This window comes from Bombina bombina, chromosome 1 (genome assembly GCF_027579735.1).
Source record: "Bombina bombina isolate aBomBom1 chromosome 1, aBomBom1.pri, whole genome shotgun sequence".
NCBI classification, from domain to species: Eukaryota; Metazoa; Chordata; class Amphibia; order Anura; family Bombinatoridae; genus Bombina; species Bombina bombina.
The window spans coordinates 640,893,769-640,916,761 of record NC_069499.1 but is presented as its reverse complement, the minus strand read 5'-3'; the positions used below and the strand labels follow the sequence as shown (position 1 = coordinate 640,916,761).

At 41.6% G+C, this 22,993-nt stretch overlaps 1 protein-coding gene across 1 annotated transcript in view; it reads left to right on the top strand.

The window, feature by feature from the left end:
- MED12 (mediator complex subunit 12) overlaps positions 1-22,993 on the top strand; it is a 588,898-nt gene that overhangs the window by 284,329 nt on the left and 281,576 nt on the right. The window lies entirely within an intron of this gene.

The following is a 22,993-nucleotide window of genomic DNA, read 5'->3' as shown; positions in this document are numbered from 1 at the left end:
ATAAAGTTCTAAATATATGTATTCAAACATTTATTTGCCTTGACTCAGTCAGTTTCATATTTGGGATTATGCTTTAATTATCATATTTTTCTTACCTCAAAAATTTGACTTTTTTCCCTGTGGGCTGTTAGGCTCGCGGGGGCTGAAAATGCTTCATTTTATTGCGTCATTCTTGGCGCGGACTTTTTTGGCGCAAAAATTCATTTCCGTTTCCGGCGTCATACGTGTCGCCGGAAGTTGCGTCATTTTTTGACGTTATTTTGCGCCAAAAATGTCGGCGTTCCGGATGTGGCGTCATTTTTGGCGCCAAAAGCATTTAGGCGCCAAATAATGTGGGCGTCTTATTTGGCGCCAAAAAATATGGGCGTCGCTTTTGTCTCCACATTATTTCAGTCTCATTTTTCATTTGCTTCTGGTTGCTAGAAGCTTGATGTTTGGCATTTTTTTCCCATTCCTGAAACTGTCTTATAAGGAATTTGATCTATTTTGCTTTATATGTTGTTTTTTCTCTTACATATTGCAAGATGTCTCACGTTGCATCTGAGCCAGAAGATACTACAGGAAAACCTCTGCCTGCTGGATCTACCAAAGCTAAGTGTATCTGCTGTAAACTTTTGGTAGCTATTCCTCCAGCTGTTGTTTGTATTAAATGTCATGACAAACTTGTTAATGCAGATAATATTTCCTTTAGTGATGTACCATTGCCTGTTGCAGTTCCCTCAACATCTAAGGTGCAGAATGTTCCTGATAACATAAGAGATTTTGTTTCTGAATCCATAAAGAAGGCTTTGTCTGTTATTTCTCCTTCTAGTAAACGTAAAAAGTCTTTTAAATCTTCTCTCTCTACAGATGAATTTTTAAATGAACACCATCATTCTGATTCTTTGGACTCTTCTGGTTCAGAGGATTCTGTCTCAGAGATTGATGCTGATAAATCTTCATATTTATTTAAGATGGAATTTATTCGCTCTTTACTTAAAGAAGTACTAATTGCTTTAGAAATAGAGGATTCTAGTCCTCTTGATACTAATTCTATACGTTTGGATAAGGTTTTTAAAGCTCCTGCGGTTATTCCAGAAGTCTTTCCTGTTCCTAATGCTATTTCTGCAGTAATTGCTAAGGAATGGGATAGATTGGGTAATTCATTTACTCCTTCTAAACGTTTTAAGCAATTATATCCTGTTCCGCCTGACAGATTAGAATTTTGGGACAAAATCCCTAAAGTTGATGGGGCTATTTCTACCCTTGCTAAACGTACTACCATTCCTACATCAGATGGTACCTCGTTTAAGGATCCTTTAGATAGAAAAATTGAATCTTTTCTAAGAAAAGCTTATCTATGTTCAGGTAATCTTCTTAGACCTGCTATATCATTGGCTGATGTTGCTGCAGCTTCAACTTTTTGGTTGGAAACTCTAGCGCAACAAGTAACAAATCGTGATTCTCATGATATTATTATTCTTCTCCAGCATGCTAATAATTTCATCTGTGATGCCATTTTTGATATTATTAGAGTTGATGTTAGATTTATGTCTCTGGCTATCTTAGCCAGAAGAGCTTTATGGCTTAAGACTTGGAATGCTGATATGGCTTCTAAATCAACTCTACTTTCCATTTCTTTCCAGGGAAACAAATTATTTGGTTCTCAGTTGGATTCTATTATTTCAACTGTTACTGGTGGGAAAGGAACTTTTTTACCACAGGATAAAAAGTCTAAAGGTAAAAACAGGGCTAACAATCGTTTTCGTTCCTTTCGTTTCAACAAAGAACAAAAGCCTGATCCTTCGTCCTCAGGAGCAGTTTCAGTTTGGAAACCATCTCCAGTCTGGAATAAATCCAAGCCTGCTAGAAAGGCAAAGCCTGCTTCTAAGTTCACATGAAGGTACGGCCCTCATTCCAGTTCAGCTGGTAGGGGGCAGGTTACGTTTTTTCAAAGAAATTTGGATCAGTTCTGTTCACAATCTTTGGATTCAGAACATTGTTTCAGAAGGGTACAGAATTGGTTTCAAGATGAGACCTCCTGCAAAGAGATTTTTTCTTTCCCATGTCCCAGTAAATCCAGTGAAAGCTCAAGCATTTCTGAATTGTGTTTCAGATCTAGAGTTGGCTGGAGTAATTATGCCAGTTCCAGTTCCGGAACAGGGGATGGGGTTTTATTCAAATCTCTTCATTGTACCAAAGAAGGAGAATTCCTTCAGACCAGTTCTGGATCTAAAATTATTGAATCGTTATGTAAGGATACCAACGTTCAAGATGGTAACTGTAAGGACTATATTGCCTTTTGTTCAGCAAGGGAATTATATGTCCACAATAGATTTACAGGATGCATATCTGCATATTCCGATTCATCCAGATCATTATCAGTTCCTGAGATTCTCTTTTCTAGACAAGCATTACCAATTTGTGGCTCTACCGTTTGGCCTTGCTACAGCTCCAAGAATTTTCACAAAGATTCTCGGTGCCCTTCTGTCTGTAATCAGAGAACAGGGTATTGTGGTATTTCCTTATTTGGACGATATCTTGGTACTTGCTCCGTCTTTACATTTAGCAGAGTCTCATACGAATCGACTTGTGTTGTTTCTTCAAGATCATGGTTGGAGGATCAATTTACCAAAAAGTTCTTTGATTCCTCAAACAAGGGTAACCTTTCTGGGTTTCCAGATAGATTCAGTGTCCATGACTTTGTCTTTAACAGACAAGAGACGTCTAAAATTGATTACAGCCTGTCGAAACCTTCAGTCTCAATCATTCCCTTCGGTAGCCTTATGCATGGAAATTCTAGGTCTTATGACTGCTGCATCGGACGCGATCCCCTTTGCTCGTTTTCACATGCGACCTCTTCAGCTCTGTATGCTGAACCAATGGTGCAGGGATTACACGAAGATATATCAATTAATATCTTTAAAACCGATTGTTCGGCACTCTCTAACGTGGTGGACAGATCACCATCGTTTAATTCAGGGGGCTTCTTTTGTTCTTCCGACCTGGACTGTAATTTCAACAGATGCAAGTCTCACAGGTTGGGGAGCTGTGTGGGGATCTCTGACGGCACAAGGAGTTTGGGAATCTCAGGAGGTGAGATTACCGATCAATATCTTGGAACTCCGTGCAGTTTTCAGAGCTCTTCAGTTTTGGCCTCTTCTGAAGAGAGAATCGTTCATTTGTTTTCAGACAGACAATGTCACAACTGTGGCATACATCAATCATCAAGGAGGGACTCACAGTCCTCTGGCTATGAAAGAAGTATCTCGAATTTTGGTTTGGGCGGAATCCAGCTCCTGTCTAATCTCTGCGGTTCATATCCCAGGTGTAGACAATTGGGAAGCGGATTATCTCAGTCGCCAAACGTTGCATCCGGGCGAATGGTCTCTTCACCCAGAGGTATTTCTTCAGATTGTTCAAATTTGGGGGCTCCCAGAGATAGATCTGATGGCCTCTCATCTAAACAAGAAACTTCCCAGGTATCTGTCCAGATCCCGGGATCCTCAGGCGGAGGCAGTGGATGCATTATCACTTCCTTGGAAGTATCATCCTGCCTATATCTTTCCGCCTCTAGTTCTTCTTCCAAGAGTAATCTCCAAGATTCTGAGGGAATGCTCGTTTGTTCTGCTAATAGCTCCGGCATGGCCTCACAGGTTTTGGTATGCGGATCTTGTCCGGATGGCATCTTGCCAACCATGGACTCTTCCGTTAAGACCAGACCTTCTGTCTCAAGGTCCTTTTTTCCATCCGGATCTGAAATCCTTAAATTTAAAGGTATGGAGATTGAACGCTTGATTCTTGGTCATAGAGGTTTCTCTGACTCCGTGATTAATACTATGTTACAGGCTCGTAAATCTGTATCTCGAGAGATATATTATAGAGTCTGGAAGACTTATGTTTCTTGGTGTCTTTCTCATCATTTTTCTTGGCATTCTTTTAGAATACCGAGAATTTTACAGTTTCTTCAGGATGGTTTAGATAAGGGTTTGTCCGCGAGTTCTTTGAAAGGACAAATCTCCGCTCTTTCTGTTCTTTTTCACAGAAAGATTGCTATTCTTCCTGATATTCATTGTTTTGTACAAGCTTTGGTTCGTATAAAACCTGTCATTAAGTCAATTTCTCCTCCATGGAGTTTGAATTTGGTTTTGGGAGCTCTTCAAGCTCCTCCGTTTGAACCTATGCATTCATTGGACATTAAATTACTTTCTTGGAAAGTTTTGTTCCTTTTGGCCATCTCTTCTGCTAGAAGAGTTTCTGAATTATCTGCTCTTTCGTGTGAGTCTCCTTTTCTGATTTTTCATCAGGATAAGGCGGTGTTGCGAACTTCTTTTGAATTTTTACCTAAAGTTGTGAATTCCAACAACATTAGTAGAGAAATTGTGGTTCCTTCATTATGTCCTAATCCTAAGAATTCTAAGGAGAAATCATTGCATTCTTTGGATGTTGTTAGAGCTTTGAAATATTATGTTGAAGCTACGAAATCTTTCCGTAAGACTTCTAGTCTATTTGTTATCTTTTCCGGTTCTAGGAAAGGCCAGAAAGCTTCTGCCATTTCTTTGGCATCTTGGTTGAAATCTTTAATTCATCTTGCCTATGTTGAGTCGGGTAAAATTCCGCCTCAAAGATTTACAGCTCATTCTACTAGGTCAGTTTCTACTTCCTGGGCGTTTAGGAATGAAGCTTCGGTTGACCAGATCTGCAAAGCAGCAACTTGGTCCTCTTTGCATACTTTTACTAAATTCTACCATTTTGATGTATTTTCTTCTTCTGAAGCAGTTTTTGGTAGAAAAGTTCTTCAGGCAGCGATTTCAGTTTGAATCTTCTGCTTATGTTTTTTGTTAAACTTTATTTTGGGTGTGGATTATTTTCAGCAGGAATTGGCTGTCTTTATTTTATCCCTCCCTCTCTAGTGACTCTTGTGTGGAAAGATCCACATCTTGGGTAGTCATTATCCCATACGTCACTAGCTCATGGACTCTTGTTAATTACATGAAAGAAAACATAATTTATGTAAGAACTTACCTGATAAATTCATTTCTTTCATATTAACAAGAGTCCATGAGGCCCACCCTTTTTTGTGGTGGTTATGATTTTTTTGTATAAAGCACAATTATTCCAATTCCTTATTTTATATGCTTCGCACTTTTTTTCTTATCACCCCACTTCTTGGCTATTCGTTAAACTGATTTGTGGGTGTGGTGAGGGGTGTATTTATAGGCATTTTAAGGTTTGGGAAACTTTGCCCCTCCTGGTAGGAATGTATATCCCATACGTCACTAGCTCATGGACTCTTGTTAATATGAAAGAAATGAATTTATCAGGTAAGTTCTTACATAAATTATGTTTTTTTTCAGGTGGTATCTAGGTAAGTATAGATTGCATGCAGAACATTTCATGTTGATTATTGCTGGTGGGGGACCAGATAGGAACCTGACTTTTTCACACATATAAGTCTATAGTAGTGTTCTGCTGTAGCTACTAGGGCTAGTAAAAATCTAGAGAGAGGCCTACTTGTATTCATAGATTTTGAGAAATGAAGAGATGCAACATAAGCATAAAAATGAACAGTACTTTAAAGTAATTATGTTTATGATTGACACACCACAAGTTCAAGCTACGTGTTTGATTAGAAGCTGTGAGATTTCCTCATTCAGTCTCTTGTAAATGTAGTCGGAGCATCCGGTAGCAGTAGTGAACTCGGCAGGTTTTCAGTTTTTTTGAGAACATTGATCATGGGAACCCACAATTAGTCCTCAGCAGATATCTTTAATTATGTTTTTGGTCCAAGTGGGTGGAAGAATTTTACGAAAACATCAGTTATCCTCTCTGATATCCTCAATCAAGCCTAACCACTGGTCATCATAGACACAAATGATAGCCTTTATTCCGTAGGTTCAGGGGGACAGATTTCATTACTGCATGTTCATCACACTCGATAGAATTCTCTAATACCGTTTGAAAATAGTGAAAATTATTTTATACCAGGAGTTCTCTTACGCTTATTGAACCTGAGTTCACTTCAAGAAGTTCAGTAACTTCCTTACTTTTGAAGTAGATTTATTTTCAAAGTTTCAGAAAGCCTTCCTACTTTAGCTCTCAAAGCACTTCGTCTTTTATCTGCTCTTATAGTCCATATCTTGGATGCAATAACTGTTATCAAAAAGAATATATTTCAATAGAAGTTGTTTCCTTCTAAATACAGGGAGAGTCCACAGCTGCATTCAATACTTTTGGGAAATACAGAACCTGGCCACTAGGAGGAGGCAAAGACACCCCAGTCAAAGTCTTAAATACCTCCCCCACTGCCCTCATCCCCCAGTCATTCTTTGCTTTTCGTCACAGGAGTTTGGCAGAGAAGTGTCAGAAGAATTATGGAATAGTTCCTTATGGAGGGTAGTACTCTTCGAGATGGGACTGGAGTTTTTAGTAGTCTTGTCAGCCTCTCAGTGAGAGCATTTATGAAGGTTAGAGTCCAGAGATGCAGGGAGAGTCTTTCTGCGAAACCATCCTGACTCATATTCAACAGCTCCATAAGCAATCAGCATTGACAAGTTTTGCTGCCTGCTTTCTATACTCAAGTCCATGTCAGAAGCGCTACTACTACCTATAAAACTTGGAGGACCGTGTTGCTGTTCCACGGCATAGATTCTGGTAAGATTGTTTCAATCTATTTTCTTGCATGCTAACGTAAGATAAGACAGGGTCTCAGTGGGACTCCTTTATCTTTATGGAATCAAGGGTTAATATCTCCTGAGGGGGATTATTGAACAGTGGGGCCTTTTATTCATGTTTGTTATGTTATTCTGACTGCTTTGGTGTAGGAGACGTTTGGGGCTCGTAGGCTATTACGGAACGTACAGGTTAATTTTATTACTGCACAGTTTTATTACACTGGCCTTCTTTTCCTTAGCAGGAGTGATCTTGCACATTGCACCATGTGACTGGGTGCGGTCATGTTTTTTTGTTTTTCCATTTCCGTATTCCTGACCGAGCGTCTGCAGGGAGGATCTGTTTCTCTACCTGTCTGGGTCATAGGAGGTGGTGAGTGCCCCAGCCATTGGGGGTGTATGGTGCCAGTTGTGTTTGTCCATAAGATACTTAGTCGAGTTATGGAGGATTCTGATATGTTGGAGGGGGGTTCCTCTGAGTCAGATTTTGATACTTGTATATTGTGAGGAGGCCTGGGTGACCCAGCCCTCTCAATTATGTTCCATATGCCGTCATAGGGTGTTCTCCTCTTATCATGGTTGAGAGGTTAGAGAACACTGAGCCATCCGCCTCTGAGGATTCTGCATCCCGTAAGGTTTTTCCCCTAGAATCTTATGTTCCTACACCAGCAGTTGTCCCAAATACCATTACCCCTTCTCCTGAGGGGAGGTCTCTTTCCACCAGAGGTCACTGCACGGTTTTGCATGACCATATCCTGGCTTTAGCGCATTTACATCTTCCTGCCACGTGCAAGAGAAGACTTAATCCGTGTGCTCCTGCCGAAGGTCCGGCATGTAAGAGGACGATGGGATCCGATCAGTCTTCTGGGGAAGCGGTGTCCTCTGAGGCTTCAGAGGTGCTACCTCTGGAGTCGGAGCCTCCAGATACTCAGACGGAGGTGAATCTTGCTTTTAGATTTAGGATGGCTTGTCTGTGTGTACTTCTGAGAGAGGTTTTGGCAATGTTGGAGGTTCCCAGTTCTGATTCGTCAGCTGAATCTCAGTCTTCTGAATCGGATAGCGAGCTTGTTTAGATGACTGGAGGGATGGTGTTCCTATTCCTTATCTCTATATTTGTTGTTTTTTTGTATCTGATTTCCAGTTCCGAGCTCTTGAGGAATTGTCGCATGACGGGCTGGACCTGTCTGTTTCACTTTCTCTTTGGCTATCACTTGTGTGCGATTGCCTTCTTTCTTTTCTAATCTGGTTAGGATAGGTTTTATTTTATTTTTAGTGCTTGAGCTTGTGGTTCGCCTCTGGGATTCTGGTACTAGCGACTTTTACGATCGTGATTGTTGGAATCTTCTGGTGGAAGTTCTATTAAAAAAAAAAAAAGACACAAGACAGAACAAAAACAAAGAAGGTTGTCTCTGGTTGGGGTGATGTTCCCTCGATTTGTCCGTGACAAATTTAAGCTTTGGAGCTTAAATGTTTTATGTTGATGATTCTCAGTTTTCTGGCCCTGCTAGAATTTTCCGCTTGACCCTTGAACAGATATGTTGTTTCCTACATATTGGGCTGGTCCTGGTTGGATATTAGTTATCTCTGTTCTTTTTGAGGTTTATAACAGATATGTTGTATCCTAAATAACAGGCTGTACCTGTTTTGGGTACTAGTTACCGCTTTTCTTTCTTCTTCTCAAGTGGTTGTTTTGTTGTTCCTTTGGTCCAGAGGAAGCCCTTCTATCCTAAATGTCAGGCTGGTCCTAGTTTAAATCATCTTGGTTGGGCGTCTGATTTGTATCGTGTGCAGTCCAAGTGGCCTACGAGTTAATACCCTGCTTAGCAAAGCTGTTGTCTTGGAGTTTGAATTCTGCTGTGGTAGTTTTCTTTAGGAACTAAGTGTCTTTTACAAGATATGACTTACTTATGGGATATCACCTCCTGGTCAGCAGGAGGAGACAAAGAGCACCACAGCAGAGCTGTATATATGGCTCCTCCCTTCCCTCGCATCCCAGTCATTCTCTTTGCCTGTGTTAGTGTAGGAAGAGGTAAAGTGAGGTGTTAGTTTAGATCTTCAATCAAGAGTTTATTGTTTTTAAATGGTGCCAGTGAGTACTATTTTTCTCAGGGTAGAGCATCAGGTTTTTTTCAACTATGGGAACTGAGGAGATTCTACATTCTCGCTTCACTCCCCATGCTGGTGCTGCCCTGCTATCAGATATTACATAAGGTCCTGTTTATCCCCACAGAACTACAGGAGGTGATGACAAGGGACCTCTTCTTCGTGTGGGACAGGTTCATGATGTGATCAGCACTGCGTTATGTACAGTCTTTTTGATTCTGAGAGACAGTGTAGCTCAGAACAGACTGGACGTTACTTGCTGCAACACAAAAGGGGTAATCAACTTGCAAGAGTTCTTATTTGCTTAGCTGTTTCCCCTCTTATATTGCCTATATGTATAACAGTGGGTTGGTGTGTATATATGACCCGGTTTCATTACGGTGCCATTTTGAATGCAGGCTGACGCTGGGGACTGTTTGGGAGTTTTTACTCCGTTGGTTTTACATATTTTTTTGTTTATTGTGGAACAGTTTTTGAGGGGGCACATTGGTTTGTATTTCAAGTCGGGTCTATCCGACATTGATATTTCCCATGCGGTTTTTCCGGTGGGGTTTTTCTACCGCCCACGAAGGGCGGGGAGTAACATTCACGCACTTAGCCGCGCACTTGCTATTCCGGCTTCCGACAGTCACGGAGGGTTACTTCGAGGCTCCTGTGTTTCCTACGTCCACTTGTCTTCAGTTTATCAACATCGCAAGCGGACTTAGGCAGTTGTTCACGGAGGGCTTTTTGGTTGGTTGTGAGGAAGGTAGGCGCCACAGCAGAGCTGTGGCTTGGTGCAAGGGTTATTTTTAGTCAATATAGCAGGTAACATAAAAAGGACTATTGTGGATGCACTGTCAGTGGTGGGAGCAATGTAGGTAGGTAGATCGCCTAGGAGATACTGGCCCCCTACACTGCTACATTGTGTGTGGCGTGCCCTTAGATGGATCTTACCGCAGTGTATGTATACTTCCCGGGAAAGCCCAGCTGAAAAAGTTCCCTAACCTAAAGTAGCCGCTACTTATTTACTAGGACCTAGTGCACACGGCACACTACATGGGAGGGCGCCGGAGAAGTGCGGAGTGGCGCGAACGGCCACCATCTTTGTTCTGTGGCCTACAAAGAAGACCCAGAGGTTTCAGACTCCAGTCCTCGCCATTCACTCACTATCGAGGAGAATAGGAGATATAGATCTCCACCAATCCAGCTCCGGGAACTACCCAACTTGCTTCCGTGCACCTGCAGCTGTTTATGCAAAAATAAGCAACCTCAGGTATAAGAATTGTACCGACTTTGCAACTTAAAACCAGAACTGGAAATTAACTTTTCACAACAGCCACGACTCGCGGCATAGATACTCCTAATATTCCCCCCAAAATAGGTACCTACCGCCTGCAGAAACGGCACAAATATCAACAGATCACAGATTGGTCATGGATGCACACAAAGGGCCTACACCAGAGGCGGACTTCACCACACTATACAGTGGATCTGCAAAACATATACCACACCATTGTGGGAGTATTTAACGCCAGACCCAGAACTGAGACTACAAGCTCACACCATAACCGTGAGTAAACGATATACAGAAGGCACATAAGATAAAGTGGTCATTCAATTGCGATATCCCCATCCTCGTGGTTGCGACTCCCATCCATTTTGGAGATTATGGCCCCTCACTTTACTTAACTCTCCGGTAGGAAACATAAGTAGCCCTGTAGTTAATGTGAACCTACTTTGGGATCTTTACTACATAAACTGGTTCTCCAGACCAGATCAGACATAATTAAATGAACAGTTATAACTTGCACATGGAGCAACATAATCCCACAAGATATAATTAAGAGAGAGGCACATAAACTACAACTACACTGAAGCTGTATGATGGCGATATAAATAACCGTTGAGGCACAAATACCACATGAGGCTAATACTGACAAAGGACTGAGGCTGACGATACAGATTCTTTTACAGATGCCATAATTCAGAGGCCTATAACTCCGCAAACTGTCTAGTGTCAGATTTATTTATATAAGGACATTTTGACTCGGTTTTAGCTAAGGGCTTTCACCTGCATTAATCTACCTTTTTGTTGCACACTATCGTTATACATAGTTTATTTTTATGTTAGCTATTTGCTTCATGTCTACTGTTGGGTTATGTCTAATATATGTTGCAAGAATCCTACATGTTGTGGGTCTATAAGACTTAAAAACCGAATAGAAAATTACCAGCACATATCTAGAGGTGATATATATGCTACTGTATAAACATATTAGTAACTGCTTAGTTTAAGCTTACAAATGAATAGCTTTGCAATCTTGTACAGTGCTCTTGTTATACATTTATTAAGGTATTAGATATTATAAATGATAGGCACAGTGTGTGCTAGGTATTGGGTGTGTTGGGTTCCGAGTGGGTTGGGCACTGTAGGTGCCGCGTGTGCCAGGTGCCGCGTGTGCCAGGTGCCGCGTGTGCCAGGTGCCGCGTGTGCCAGGTGCTGTTTGTGCTAGGTACTGCGTGTAGTTCCTAAGCAGTCATCTTCTACAACTAACCCTGACATTACCTAATAGTCATGCCTCTTCTTTAAAACAATCACTCACTCCTTTTGTCGACTAGTATGTTTGCAGAACCTGCTCCTCAATTTATGTGATCAAATTTATTTATATATTGTAAAGCAACTTGTACTAACTTTTTGCTTTTTGGAGTACTAAATTTAAATTTATTCTATACGCCTCACACCCCCTCCATAGCTAGAGCCCACATCTGGGTTCAACCCAGGTGAATTATTTTCATCTCCAATCCTTGCAATTTACTTATGACTTATGATGTATCAATGTTTTGATGGCTATTGCAACCGGACCATTGTGTCCGGTCCTTTTCTCTGTGTATGTTTGAACAGGGGTCCTGCGTGTCCCCAAGTGTAACTTTTCATTCTAAAACTGAATAAAAACTCATTTAAAAAAAAAAAAAAAAAAAAAAAAAGACTATTGTGACCTAACGAAAGTGAATAGGTTCCTTATTTCAACTCCCTATTCTTTATTGTTGAACGCTATGCAGTAAAATTTGTACCGGTTTAAATTTTAAAGGCACAGTACACATTTTGTTATTTACATTTTATATCTGTACCACGACCAATATTGCACTTTGTTTTTCTTTTTATCATGACTGACCTACTGGAACATACTTGTTCTATGTGTTTAGCTGCCAATGTGGAATCCCCTCCTACATTTTGTCCCTCATGTACTGAGAGGGCTTTACAGTTTAAAGATCAGATTTTCTTTAAGGCTAGCATATCTAAGGATGCTTCTCAGCTTTATGAGACTCGGGGTATGCCACAACTTTCTCCCCAAGCGTCACAGCCTTTAACACCCACTCAGGCGCCATCAACTGCGTCCACCTCATTTACTCTGCAGGATATGGCGGCAGTTATGTCATCCACTCTTACAGAAGTTTTGTCTAAGTTGCCAGTGTTTCAAGGCAAACGTAGTAGAAGAGAGGACCAGGTGGTCCAGGCGACTTCTGACCCTTTGATGGCGATCTCCGACGTACACTCCCAGGGCTCTGAAGTGGGAGGTAGGGAGACTCTATCTGAAGGGGAAATGTCTGATTCAGGAAGTACATTGCCCCAGACAGATTCGGACGTAATGTCCTTCAGATTTAAGCTTGAACACCTCCGTCTGTTGTTGCGGGAGTACCACCAGAGAAATTGTGGTACCACCAGAGAAATTGTGTAAGATGGACAAATACTTAGAGGTTCCTAATTATTCTGATGTTTTTCCGGTTCCTAAGAGAATTTCGGAAATTATTACACGGGAATGGGAAAGACCGGGTATTCCGTTTTCACCTTCCCCTGTACCCGTTTTCACCTTCACCTGTACCATATAGCTGACACCGTTCGGGATTCTTGGCAAATGGTCCCTAAGGTGGAGGGAGCTATATCTAACCTGGCTAAGCGTACGACTATCCCTATTGAGGACAGTTGTGCTTTCAAAGACCCTATGGATAAAATGTTGGAGGGTCTTCTAAAAAAGCTTTTTGTTCATCAAGGGTTTCTCTTGCAACCGACGGCCTGCATTGTACCAGTCACAACTGCGGCTGCCTTTTGGTTTTGAAGCCTTACAAGAATCCCTTAAGACTGAGACTTCTTTAGAGGAAATAATGGATAGAATTAAGGCCCTTAAGCTGGCTAATTCTTTTGTTACAGATGCCGCCTTTCAGATAGCCAAATTGGCGGCTAAGAATGCAGGGTTTTCCATTTTAGCGCGCAGAGCCTTATGGTTAAAATCTTGGTCTGCGGATGTGTCTTCTAAATCCAAGCTTTTGGCTATTCCTTTCAAGGGAAAGACCCTATTCGGGCCTGACTTGAAAGAGATCATTTCTAACATTACGGGAGGTAAGGGTCACCTCCTACCTCAGGATAAAACATCTAAGCAGAGGGGTAGACAGAGTAATTTTCGTTCCTTTCGAAATTTCAAGGGAGTCCCCTCTTCCGCTAAACAGGAAGGGAATTTTGCACAAGCCAAGTCCGTTTTGAGACCCAACCAGGCTTGGAACAAGGGTAAACAACCCAAGACGCCCGCTGCTACTCCCAAGACAGCATGAAGGGGCGGCCCCGATCCAGGACCAGATCGAGTAGGGGGCAGACTTTCTCGCTTTGTCCAGGCTTGGATAAGAGATGTTCAGGATCCCTGGACGCTAGAAATCGTGTCCCAAGGGTATCAGCTGGAGTTCAAAAATTCCCTCCCAAGGGGAAGGTTCTTTCTTTCACGATTGTCTGTAGACCAGATAAAAAGAGAGGCTTTCTTACGTTGTGTAAAAGACCTCTCCACTATTGGAGTAATTTGTCCCATTCCAATACAGGAACAGGGGCAGGCGTTTTACTCAAATCTTTTCGTAGTTCCCAAAAAAGAAGGAACGTCCCGACCCATTTTAGATCTCAAGAGTCTAAACAAGTTTCTCAGAGTCCCATCCTTCAAGATGGAGACTATTCGGACAATTCTTCCATTGATCCAGGAGGGTCAATATATGACTACCGTGGATTTGAAGGATGCATACCTTCACATTCCTATCCACAAAGATCATCACCAGTTCCTAAGGTTTGCCTTCCTGGACAAAAATTTTCAGTTTGTAGCTCTACCTTTCGGGCTGGCCATGGCACCCAGGATCTTCACAAAGGTTCTAGGGTCTCTGCTGGCGGTTCTCAGACCGCAGGGCATTGCAGTGGCGCATTATCTGGACGATATTCTAATCCAGGCGTCGTCTTATCAACTGACAGTCTCATACTGACATGGTTTTGTCCTTTCTAAGGACTCACGGGTGGAAGGTGAATCTAGAAAAGAGTTCACTAATTCCACAGACAAGGGTTCCTTTCCTGGGAACTCTAATAGATTCTATATCCATGAAAATCTTCTTGACGGAAGTCAGAAAGTTAAAGATTCTGAATACATACCGAGCCCTTCAGTCCAATCCTCGGCCATCAGTGGCTGACTGCATGGAGGTAATTGGATTGATGGTGACGGCAATGGACATCATTCCGTTTGCTCGTTTTCATCTCAGACCTCTACAACTGAGCATGCTCAGACAGTGGAATGGAGATTATGCAAATTTGTCTCCTCACATAGATCTGGATCAAGAGACAAGAGACTCTCTTCTTTGGTGGTTGTCGCTGGATCATCTGTCCCAAGGGACATGCTTCCGCAGACCCTCATGGGTGATAGTGTCAATGGAGGCCAGTCTACTAGGATGGGGTGCAGTCTGGAATTCCCTGAAGGCTCAGGGTGTGTGGACTCGGTCGGAGTCTCTACTTCCAATCAATATTCTGGAGTAGAGCGCAATATTCAATGCGCTTCAGGCTTGGCCTCAGTTGGCTTCGGCCAAATTCATCCCATTTCAGTCAGACAACATCACGACTGTGGCTTACATCAATCATCATGGAGGAACAAGGAGTTCCTTAGCGATGACAGAAGTATCCAAGATAATTCGGTGGGCGGAGGCTCACTCTTGTTATCTGTCAGCAATCTGCATCCCAGGAGTGGACAACTGGGAAGCAGATTTTTTAAACAGACAGAAGTTTCATCCGGGGGAATGGGAACTCCATCCGGAGGTCTTTCCCACCCTGATTCTCGGATGGGGCAGACCGGAGCTGGATCTTACGGCATCTCGTCAGAATGCCAAGCTCCCGAGATACGGATCCAGGTCCAGGGATCCTCAGGCCAAACTGATAGATGCCTTGGCAGTGCCTTGGGGCGTTCAACCTAGCTTATGTGTTTTCACCGTTTGCTGTCCTTCCCCGGGTGATTGCTTGGATGAAACAGGAGAGGGCTTCAGTCATTCTCATCGCTCCTGCGTGGCCTCGCAGGACTTGGTATGCCGATCTGGTGGACATGTCATCTCTGCCACCGTGGAAGCTTCCATTGAGGCAGGACCTTCTCATTCAGGGGCCCTTCCATCATCCGAATCTAATTTCTCTACGACTGACTGTTTGGAGATTGAACGCTTGATTTTATCTAAGCGAGAGTTCTCTCATTTGGTCATTGATACCTTGATTCAGGCACGTAAGCCTGTTACTAGAAAGATTTACCATACGATATGGCGTAAATATCTTTATTGGTGTGAATCCAAGGGTTACTCATGGAGTAAGATTAGGATTCCTAGGATTTTGTCTTTTCTCCAAGAAGGATTGGAGAATTGGTTATCAGCAAGTTCATTAAAGGGACAGATTTCTGCTTTATCTATTTTGTTACACAAACGCCTGGCAGATATTCCGGATGTTCAATCCTTTTGTCAGGCTCTGACTAGGATCAGGCCTGTGTTTAGACCTATTGCTCCTCCGTGGAGTTTGAATTTAGTTCTTAAGGTTCTTCAAGGCGTCCCGTTTGAACCTATGCATTCCATAGATATTAAGTTATTATCTTGGAAAGTTTTATTTTTAGTTGCTATTTCTTCTGCTTGCAGAGTTTCGGAGCTTTCGGCTCTACAATGTGATTTTCCTTACCTTATTTTTCATTCCGATATGGTAGTGTTACGTACCAAACCTGGTTTTCTTCCTAAGGTTGTTTCTAACAAGAATATTAATCAGGAAATTGTTGTTCCTTCCTTGTGTCCTAACCCTTATTCTAAGAAGGAGCGTTTGTTACATAATTTGGACGTCGTCCGTGCTTTGAAGTTCTACTTGCAGGCGACTAAGGATTTTCGTCAAACATCTTCCTTATTTGTTGTTTTTTCTGGAAAACGTAGGGGTCAGAAAGCTACGGCTACCTCTTTCTTTTTGGCTGAAGAGTATCATCCACGTTGCGTATGAGTCTGCTGGACAGCAGCCTCCTGAAAGAATTACGGCTCATTCTACTAGGGCTGTGGCTTCCTCATGGGCATTTAAAAATGATGCTTCTGTTTAACAGATTTGCAAGGCTGCAACTTGGTCATCTCTTCACACTTTTTACTAAATTTTACAAATTTGATACTTTTGCCTCGTCTGAGGCTGTTTTTGGGAGACAGGTTCTTCAAGCAGTGGTGCCTTCCGTTTAGGTTCCTGTCTTGTCCCTCCCTTTCATCCGTGTCCTGTAGCTTTGGTATTGTATCCCATAAGTAAGGATGAAATCCCTGGACTCGTCATATCTTGTAAAAGAAAAGGAAATTAATGCTTACCTGATTTATTTCTTTTACAATATGACGAGTCCACGGCCCACCCTGTCATTTTCTAAGACAGGTCTTTATTTTTGTTAAACTTCAGTCACCTCTGCACCTTGGCTTTTCCTTTCTCTTCCTAACTTCGGTCGAATGACTGGAGTGGGAGGGACGGGAGGAGCTATATATACAGCTCTGCTGTGGTGCTCTTTGCCTCCTCCTGCTGACCAGGAGGTGATATCCCATAAGTAAGGATGAAATCCGTGGACTCGTCATATCGTTAAAGAAATACATTTATCAGGTAAGCATAAATTTCCTTTTTTCCCTCTCCTGATTGTGGGGGGGGGGGGACTTTTTTGGAGTCTTTTTCCCGGTTACTTTTCGCAAGGGTGAGATTTTACCCCTCTATTTGTGCTCCATAGGGGTTCTCTCGTGCTATTTGTTCTCTATACTCTACGCAGAGCGTATTTCTTCTTCCTCTTGAGGGTTGATATACTTTTCCATCTTCACTTATATAGGGAGATGGATACTTTCCTGTCATCGTTGGGGAAATCCGTTTTTTAGGGACCGTATTGTTTTCAGTAACCTCCTTCTGATCCTAGATTTTTTGGGATCTATTTTTTTTTTTTTTTTTTTAAATATACAGTATCCTGTTTTCATGGGCTCCTGTTTTTTGGCGGTTCTGGTTTATCTCTATCACCTGCTAGGAGTTTTCAGGAATCTTTCTTGTCCTTTCCATCCTTTGCGGGATTTGGATGGGAATTCCTGGGGCCCAGGGTGGTTCTTTAGATCAGTGATTTTCAGCCTTTTTTTGCCATGGCACACTTTTTTACATTAAAAAATCCTGCGGCACACCATCCCAAAATTTTACAAAATCACACATTGTAGCCTATTACAGGAGATTTTTTTTATATATATGTGTGTGTATGTATGTATGTATATATATATATATGTATGTATGTATATGTGTATATATATATATATATATATATATATATATATATATATATATATATATATATATATATATATACATACACACACTGTACTGTGCTGTCATGCCATGCCTCCTACAAACTATACATGACATATTGACATTCATTCACAAACAATCATAATGATATACACATATGTACACACAAGCATACATACATACACACATGTATACACACATACACATACATACACAAATACAAGACAACATGTTGTGGTGGGTGGGGGTTCCTTCCAAGTGTGAACACAGGTCGGGGAGGCGAGCTGCCACTGCGCAGTTACCCTCAATCATCATCTCACTCAAAATAAAAAAACGTCCCAGAATAAAAAACAAGCAACATTTTAAAAAAATGTCACACTGTGGTCAGTCTGCCGCGGCACACCTGAGGATCTCTCACGGCACACTAGTGTGCCACGGCACACTGGTTGAAAAACACTGCTTTAGATGCTATTTGTCGTTTCAGACAGTAAGTCTTTTAGGCCTTGTTTTGAGTTAGAATACTTGCCCTGCAGTTTTCCTTCAGAACTTTGTTGGACTGGGGCAGGGTGATGTTTAGTCCAGTCAGATTCTCGGCTTGGCATTGTTGCTTATCTATCTTCCAGATTTTCAAGATCTCTGGATAGTCTGCACCGATCTTCAGTATGCAGTACATCTTTCCCTGTTCTGGGAAAATTACCTTTGGTCTACTGGAGCGGTTTTGATTTATCACTTCCATGGATGTTGAAAGTCTATTCTGGGATTCCTTCTGTTTCATTCTAAGGAATCTTCGGTCATTTTTTCTATTCGAAGGACCTGGTCTTCTGCTTTTATACCAGTTGGGTTCTTTCTGATGTAGATCTTTTTTCTGACTCTGAGAGTTGAGCAGGAGGTTGAGGGACTCTTCTTTTCTGTGTGTACCTTTTGATCTGGATTCCCGAAAAGTTTTTTCGATTCTGTACCTTTGGTGGAATCTGATCTAGGCTCTCTGGGCTTCCGGGCCTATCCCAGTTTGTTTCCCTTAGGGATTTGTGGTCAGGGATTCTTAAGTAGATCTCTAGATCCTTTTGGTGCTTGGGATGTTTATTCTCCCTTGTTCTCGTCGACAATATCACTCCTTCTGGGTTAACTCGGTCAGACAGGAGCATGCGTCAGGGTATCTGATTGCTCCTTTAGTGCTGCGACTTTGTTTCGTGGTTTGGTCTTCTCCATTATTGGTGCTCCTTATTATAGACTTTGGCAGGGTCTTCACCCTTGGTGTTTGGTGTATCCGTGAGAGGGCTTTTCTGAAAGGTGTCAGTCCTTTCCTCAGCTTGTAGCTGGTCCCTCGTTATAATTTTGGAATTGCGGGCTTCCCCCCTGTTTTGGTAGGGTGGTGTTGGTTCTCTGATCTTTATCTCTTCTTGAGGTTCTCTCTTGTCCCTTTACAGGGTGCCCTGGAGAAAGGGTTCTTAGCCGGTTCTTGGATAGGACGGCTAGTTCTTATATCATGAGGGTTAGTCTGGCTGCCTAACAGACGTGCGGTTACAAGTTGCTTCATCCGGCGCCTTCAGTCCTGGTATGTGGGTTCCTGTCTGTTTCTGTTCTGTTCCCGAGGTTCATGAACTTTTAGTGTTCATTTCCTTTTTGCTGAGATGCGGACTGCGGTCGGGCAGTTGCGATATTTTTTTTTTGCCTTTCAGGAACTTAGTCTTTCTTGTTAAGGATTGGCATCGGTTCTTTGTATCAATGCAGGAGATGGTCCTTGAATTTTTCTATTCATTGTCCTGTTCCGTTTGTGGAGTATTCTCTACATGTCCTGTGTTCTCTTGCAGGCTGATAATCTGCTCTCCTTTATGGAGTTTTCGTCCTAAGGAGACTTTTTCATCGGGTTCTGCAAGGTGTTTCTCCCTCTGTTTGTTTGTTACCTTTTTTTCTGGGATCGTGCCTTGAGGTCTTTTCAGACTTTCTTTAGCATAGTCAGTTTGTTTCTGTGTATCTTCCTATTCAGAAGTGTAAGGTGTTGGGAGTCTTGGTTGTCCTCCTTGTCGGGTTTGTGGAGGAGTGTTCTTCGCCAGCGGGACTGTTGTCTCCTCAGAAGTTTTTGTGCTCTATTAGGACCAGTGATTTTGTGTGGTCTCTGGCGTGGGATCTTATGGTCTTAATTGTTGGGCAGTATTTGGTCCGCCTAACATTTTTTTGGTTTCCTTGCTTCTGGTTGTTTTTTTTTTCAGACCGATCCCCCCCCCCCCCCCCCCCCCCCCCGTTAGCATTCAGTGTCCTCTATAGCTTGGGTATTGTATTCACAAAAGTAATGAATGCAGCTGTAGACTCTCCCTGTATTTAGAAGGAAAACATAAATTAGGACTTGCTAGATAATTTCCTTTCCTTCAATACAGGGAGAGTCCACAGCTCTCGCCCGTGCTCTCCCTAAACTTAGTGGTTTTCTTCTGGCACCTTTTCACCCTGATATTTCTCCTACTGTTCCTTGTTCCCTTGGCAGAATGACTGGGAGATGAGGGCAGTGGGGGGGGGGGGGGAGGTATTTAAGCCTTTGGCTAGGGTGTCTTTGCCTCCTCCTGGTGGCCAGGTTCTGTATTTCCCAAAAGTAATGAATGCAGCTGTGGACTCTCCCTGTATTGAATGAAAGGAAATTATCTGGTAAGTCAGAATTTATGTTTTTCATAGTACTTACAAAATGAAGTAACATCATATTCCATCCTTGAACACAATAACTAATTTTCTTCTAAGCTGTAGTCACTTGCTGCTTTTATCACAGGATAAACAATAATATAGCTCTGTTTATTACACTGTTAATTTGTAAAATACCCAATTAAACACAGTATTTCTGTTTTTTGGATAAAAATTTATTCATTTATAACACACTTCGGTTCCTGAGCATCTAACTCGCATGAATACCACCAACAATACAAGCTATGTCCATACTCATACAGGTTTGGGCATGCCGAAACATGCAGACACAATTATTCCTGCCCTGATGCCATATTTGTGCCTGTACTAACATGATAGGTCATGCTTCACTGTTGCCAGTATCAAATGTATTAACATTTTAGACCTCATTAACAATTATAAACATAATTATTTTATTGTAATTGCTATGTTGACAAAATAAGGAACAGAAACCTAATCCTTCCCCCAAGGAATTTGTTTCCAATTGGAAACCTTCGTCAAATTGGAATAAATCCAAGCCATTTAAGAAACCAAAGCCTGCCCCCAAGTCCGCATGAAGGTGCGGCCCTCATTCCAGCTCAGCTGGTAGGGGGCAGATTAAGATTTTTCAAGGATGTTTGGACAAATTCTGTCCAAAATAAATAGATTCTGAGTATTGTCTCTCAGGGGTATCAAATAGGATTCAGAGTAAGACCTCCTGTGAGAAGATTTTTTTTTCTCTCACGCATCCCAGCAAATCCAGTAAAGGCTCAGGCTTTCCTGAAGTGTGTTTCAGACCTGGAGTTTTCAGGGGTAATCATGTTGGTTCCATTTCAGGAACAGGGTCTGGGGTTTTATTCAAATCTATTCATTATCCCAAAGAAAGAAAATTCATTCAGACCAGTTCTGGATTTGAAAATTTTGAATTGTTATGTAAGAGTACCAACTTTCAAAATGGTGACTATAAGAACTATTCTTCCTTTTGTTCAGCAAGGCCATTATATGTCCACAATAGACTTACAGGATGCATATCTTCATATTCCGATTCATCCAGATCATTATCAGTTTCTGAGATTCTCTTTTCTAGACAAGCATTAAAAATTTGTCGCTCTTCCTTTTGGCCTAGCGACGGCTCCAAGAATCTTTTCAAAGGTTCTCGGTGTCCTACTCTCTGTAATTGGAGAGCAGGGTATTGCGGTGTTTCCTTATTTGGACGATATCTTGGTACTAGCTCAGTCTTTAAATTCTGCAGAATCTCACACGAATCAACTAGTGTTGTTTCTTCGGAAACATGGTTGGAGGATCTATTTACCAAAAAGTTCTTTGATTCTTCAGACAAGGGTCACCTTTTTAGGTTTCCAGATAGATTCAGTGTCCATGACTCTGTCTCTAACACTGAAATAAATGTGAAAAAGGAAAAAGTGAACTCAAAGTTCATTGATTGATTAGAAGGATATATTCACTCCTGAGGAGATGTTCTACAGTCGATGTCCTCAAATTCGAGCCCACTTGGAGTAGATGGTAGAGAACGGACAAATGGTTACTCACATTTGGTGGAGCCAGTCCAGGCTCAGGATAGTGCGCACACCTACTTTATACTGGTAGGCAAACAGTATCTCACACGCAAGTAGTAAAAAAGTAATATTTATTAAAACTTATAAAAACGTCACAAATGCAATATTGACACCATACAGTGAGGGTTGCTGAATGATAATACAGTGGTTATTACTCAAAGGAGAAAACCTGTAAGCCGGATGGATGTGGATGGAGAGCAGAAGCTTAACCGCTAACCAAACACAGGCTGATACCAGCAAGGAATTACTCCACCTCTGGTGACACAAGCAGATGATCGACGTATTGGTGAGTAGGATTGTATATCCCCATACATCACTAGCTCATGGACTCTTGCTAATATGAAAGAAATTAATTTTTCAGGTAAATTCTTACATAAATTATGTTGTTTTTTTGCAGCAGAATGCTACCATAGAGGGTGTATATCTGTGAAAATGTATGGTTTCTATCTGTCCCCCCCCCCCACCCACCCACCCACCAGAGATAATGAACTCGAAATTGAGTGGAAATGTTTAAAAAAAAAATTGCACTTTGTTGCCTCATAAAAATAAAAAATAAAGTCTCAAATCTAAAATGTTCTTCATGTTCACTATACTTACCTATGTAACCCCTAAAAATGTGGGACTGAGACTCGAACCCTTCCCATTAAAAATTTGAAGTAAAAGTGGAACTTTCAGCAATCTTTCTCATTACACTAGGACTTAAGTTCTTAGTCTAAGGAAGAAGAATGTGCAACATTTTTATATATGTTGGCCTTCCCCCAGATTTCTACAAGCCTTAGTAGCTTAAACTCAATTTGTTTTTACAACTAAACACTACCATAGACTTATATCTGTGAAAATTTCAGGTTCCTATCTGGTCCCCCACTAGCGATAATCAACATGAAATTGGAGGGGAAATGTTAAAAAATTCCACTTTATCCTAGAATAACAATATATCAAACCTGAAATGTTCTTCATGCACACTATACTTACCTAGGTACCACCTAAAAATAAATGTAAGACAGACTCGAACCCTTCCCATTATAAATTGACCATAAAAGTGCAACTTTCAGTAATCTTTCTCCTTACACTAGGACTTAAGTTCTAAGTCTAAGGAAAAAGAATGTGCAAATGTTTTATACCTTGTAATGTTCTCTAGATATCAGTTTTGTTCCCTGGAGATAGGACCATCCTGAGCTTGAGAAATTGAGGTTTCTGTTAACCTATGTATAACCAAAATTTGTTTGTATGCCGTGACACAAAGATGGCTGCCATGGTTAAACCAAGTAAAATAGAATTTAAAAAAATGGTAGTTTTGCAATATCAATACATAGAGGTTATCACTCAAAACAAAATTAAAAATGGTCATGCAGCCTATGTTGAAGCACTTGAGATGGATGGAGTTTTACTTGTTTCCTCTCTTTTGAAAGAGGTCATCCTCTCACGCCTCTATGTTTAAA